Below are 4,786 nucleotides of genomic sequence, written 5' to 3'. Positions count from 1 at the left end.
TGGGGTCCTGCTGCAGTAGGGACCCCGTCGATCTTCAGTAATGTGTCTGCCAGTGGGATTTTACATCTGTGTGTGTGTGTGTGTGTGTGTGTGTAAAAATTGAAGGGAAAAAAGTCTCACATCCTGGCCAGTGCAGAGCTGAGCAGGGCACCCACAAAGAAGCAGGAACTCAGTTGATGGAGGAGGCCATGAGAACATTAGCTCAGAAACAAGACATCTTAGGTGTGATTATCTTGCCTAGGTGTCAATTGCTATAAAACTCAGATCTCAGGAATTAACACAACAAAAAGCAATGTCTCTTTCATGTACAGTGCTCTGTGGATGCTCCTACTCAGGCAGTTCTCCTCCCAGTGGTGATTCGGGTTCTGGGACTTTCCATTTGGAGCCCCGTGCACAGCTTCCGAGGAGGAGAAGGGGAGAAGAAGAGCCAGAGGAGGGGACACTCTCATCCTTAATTGCCTTGTCCTGGAAGGGGCACCTCATTCCTGCTCACATTCCATTGGTGACAATAAGTTGGCCCCATGTAGGTGCTGAGGGGCTGGGAAAGGGAGCTGGGCTATGAGCCTAGGAAGAGGATATGAACTTGGAGAGCATTGGACCAACCTCTGACACAGACCCCAGTGGTCCTCTGCGTTCCACAGATAAGTGTCATCCATAGGAGAGGTGTGCACAAGTATGAGGTAAACTTCTTCCTCCCATGGCGCTAGGCTGGCCTGGAGGCAAGGGCAGGAGGAGGCTTCAGTCTCTGCGTTGCCTTTCAGGAAGGTCCCATGGAAAGAGAGTGCTGCCTGAAGACAGACCTGGCGGCACATGTGAGCTGAGCTGTTGCCAGTGGCCCAGCCTCCCAGCCTCCTGACTTGGCACCATCTGAGTGTCTTCCAGCTCTCCAGACCTGGAAGTCCTCTTATCTCCAGAAAATACCAGTGCGTTGGGGATTCAGAAGAGAAACACACTCATTCTTTGCCAAGAATTAGATGTCCCATCCTGTTCCCTATAGGACACAGTTCAAACTCTTTAACCCAACATTCAAGGCCCTTCATGAGCTGGTCATTCCTGAGCTCCCAACACTTTAGCTCTGTCCAAGTTCTGGTTACCCTGGACAACTTGCCCTTCCTCAAATATACTGAGATATCTTCAGTGTGTTTACTCATGCTGTTCCCCAACCTAGAAGGCCCTTCTCCCAGGAAAGATCCAACCCAATGATCTTCTCTTGATGGAGCCACCACCAGTTCCCAGGCACACTGGTCTTGCCTTCCCTTGAGCCTCCCAGGACCCTCTGTCACTTTTTTTTTTTTGGTTAGCTTTTTTTTTTTTTTTCTTTAAAGTGTGCTCCATGCCTAGCGTGGAGCCCAATGCAGGACTTGAACTCACAACCCTGAGATCAAGACCTGAGCTGAGATCAGGAGTTGGACACTTAACAGACAGAGCCACCCAGGCGCTCCCCTGTCACTTTTTAAAAATTACTGGTCTGTGTCTCCTACTGGTCTGCGAGCTCCGAGAGGATGAACGCTGGGTCTCGCACAGAGCAGAAGTGAGGAACTGATGTTTGGCAGGTGGTCAATAAATATTACATGGTGCACACTGATCTCATTGTCTGTTCCTCCCATGTGCATTGCAGCTTTGCATCTCCACGCCTTTGCACAGCGTATTTGTCTTCTACTGCTGCTGTGACAAACGATCACAGACCTGGTGGCTTGAAACAACATAAATTTATTATGTTGCCCGTCTGTTGGTTAGAACTCTGAAACATGTTCCACTGAGTTGAAATCACAGTGTCAGCTCTTCTGCTTTCCTTTCTGGAAGCTCTGGGGAGGAATCCGTTCCCTTACCTCTGCCAGCTTCTGGAGGCTGGCATGGTCCTTGGCTTCCTCTCTCTGTCTTTAAGGTCGGCCGTGTGCATCTCTCTGACCATTCTCGTGTTGTTGCCTCTCCCCCTGACCTCAGGAAAGAGTCCCTGATTTTAAGGACGCCAACTGAGCTCACCTGGATAATCTATGCGACTCTCTCCAGCTCGAAGTCCTTAATCTTTATCACATCTGCAAAGTTCCCTATGCTACGTAAGGGAACCTATTCACAGGTTCCAGGGATTAGGACATGGACATCTTTGGGGGGGCATTATTTTACCCACCAGAGACATGCACTTCCCTCTACGTGGAATTTCCTGCCTTCTCTTTGTCTACCTGGCTAACTTCTACAGCTCTTTCAAGACTCATTGGAATATTCTAACTGTGTCCCTCCTAGAAACTTTCCCGGCTCTCCTTGGGTGCTGGGAGTTAGTCACTCCCTGCTCAGGTTTTTATTGGGCCACCTGTATTCTACTGTAATTATTAGTGTATACTCCCACTACTCCCACTGGATCGCGAACAAGGTCTTTGAGACTGGGGCTTCTGACTTTGTTGTCTCTATATCCTTGAAACCTTAAAACATCAAAGTGCTTTGTAAGTGTGGAATAAATGACGAATAGTGTTTTAAGTGCAGTTGTATTCAGACAGAATGGAACTCAAGGCTTATATCATATAATTTAAAAGGAAATCTGATTTCAGCCTAATCTTTCCTGTAGCATCCCACATTTTATCCAAAAGCCCTTTATAGCTGTAACATTTTTTTCTTGATTAAACTCTCACTGTTAACATTCTGATATATCTCCTTCCATGTTCTGTTCTATACCCATGATTATGTATTCCAAAATTACATATTTGTACCTATGGGTATTATTGCATGTTCAGTTTTGTGTCTTATATTTTCATTTGATGTTATATTGTGAGCAATTCTTCATGCTGTTAAATATTTTTGGGAAGTATGACTTCTCTTGAATGCTCGTATTTCATTATATGAATGTACCATTATATGTTCATTGTATGTAGATTAAATGAGTGTACTTAATCATTTCCTTGTTCAATGTCTGGGTAGTTTCTAATTCTTCTCTATTATAATTAATCCTGTGATGACTATTCCTATATATGAATCTTTGTTCCTATCTTTAATTATTTTCTTGGGTTAAATTTCTAGTGATAGAGGGGCGCCTGGGTGGCTCAGTCCTTTAAGCAGCTGATTCGTGATTGTGGCTCAGGTCATGATCTCAGGGTCCTGAAATCGAGCCCCGCGTCAGGCTCTTTGCTCAGCAAGTAGTCTGCTTGAGATTCTTTCTCTCTTTCCCTCTGCCCCTTCCCCCAATTGCGAGCGAGCTCTCTCTCTCTTTGTCTCTCAAATAAATAAATAAATCTTTAAAAAAATTTCTAAGTGATAGAATTATTCAGCGAAAGGATATGAACTTTTTTTTTTTTTTTTTCAGTACTAGAATCTAATGAGAAGGTAGCTGGAGAAACTGCATGAGGACACAGACAATATGATACACAACCCCAGGGGGAGGATTCGGGGGGGCGGGCAGAGGCCACTGGTTTAGACTAAGAGCCTTTCAATGGACTGCTGAATAGACTGGATCTGCTGCTTCAGCTGTGAGCCTTCTTTGACGGTGACAGAACAGGCGATGACAGACCTGGAAACCCCGCAGGCCCGCCCGAGGGCCTGCTTGGAGCGCACAAACACGTAGGGCACATTCTTATCCTCACATAGCAGTGGAAGGTGCAGGATGATCTCCAGGGGCTCAGCGTCTGCAGCCATCACGATGAACTCAGAGATGCCTCTGTTGAGGGTTTTGGTGGCTTCATTGGCTCCTTTCCGAAGCTGCTTGTAGTTACATGACTGCGGAACAAGGTCCAGTAGTTTCTTGGTGAGGTGGGCGTCTGCGAGGGGGTAGGCCTTTGGATTTACGTCAGCTTCAGTCATATTTGCGATTCCGCGGTCCCGCCACCCCGCAGAGCCAGGATATGAACTTTTAATGGCTATTGTTATGTGTTTCAAAAAAGGCTGGACAGATGTATACCTGTCAGGGAAAATAGATCCTCTCAAGTATGACATGCTCTGATCAACATTTCTTAAGAGGAAACACCTCTGCTTATTTCATGGGTAAAAAAATGATCTAATTGTTAATTTAGCGTGTGTTAGTGAAGGTTTGTATTTTTCTGTTTATTAACCATTTTTTTTTTTCTGTTTATGAACTTCCTGTTCTTTGCCCACTTCTTCACTAGGGGTTAATGTTTTTTCTTCTTATGTATTTATACAATATCTTTGAATATAATAATATTAATCCCTGTTCTGTCATATTTCTGGCAAACATTTGCTTTCACTTTGTTTTTTAGAAGTTTCTTTTCAAACAGGGACTGGGAGCTAGAGTCATTCAGTATGCCTCCTCACCCCCCGCCCCCAGATCCCTTTGGGAATGACATTGGCCTACATCCTTCTCCAGTGAGGGGAGCCCCTGCCTCCAGTCCCTGGCTTCTGAATCTTTCAAATCTTTTTGTCTTCAAAGAGAGTTGAACTTTAAGCGTCTTTCTTAGGTCCTCTGGGAGCAAAACCACTTTGCAGGCTTGAAATCGTTCATTTCCCCCATCTCTTTTCTCTCTGCCGTTCCTCACAAATAATCCCTGGCAATTATTAAGTATTTTGTGTGTCGCTTTATACTTCTGAGTGCTTAATGATCCTTTACTGGTTCATCAGAGAAAGGAGAATCTTTGCTTCTTCTCGTGCCTCCTTTGGAAATTCTGGACTGTAGGAATCTTTCTACCAGAATGACAACATTTAAAAGGGGGAAGGATCCTGGACAGTGTTCATCACTGAGGTCCAGATCCAGTCATTTCAAGATGGGGTGATTACACTTTGAATGCGGGAGAGATGAAAATACTCGGTGATCAGAGAGTGGATTGTTGTTATCTTTAAAATATGTATG

At 45.0% G+C, this 4,786-nt stretch overlaps 1 pseudogene; it reads right to left on the bottom strand.

Annotated features, from left to right (window-relative positions):
- Nucleotides 1–3,309: 3,309 nt before the first annotated feature.
- Nucleotides 3,310–3,815, bottom strand: LOC102740224 (NHP2-like protein 1 pseudogene; annotated as a pseudogene).
- Between the last annotated feature and the right edge of the window lie 971 nt (nucleotides 3,816–4,786).

Source organism: Leptonychotes weddellii, chromosome 5, assembly GCF_054177405.1.
Source record: "Leptonychotes weddellii isolate Sample4059 chromosome 5, ASM5417740v2, whole genome shotgun sequence".
Lineage (NCBI taxonomy): Eukaryota > Metazoa > Chordata > Mammalia > Carnivora > Phocidae > Leptonychotes > Leptonychotes weddellii.
The sequence above is the reverse complement of the archived record's forward strand: the minus strand, read 5'-3'. Positions and strand labels throughout refer to the sequence as shown.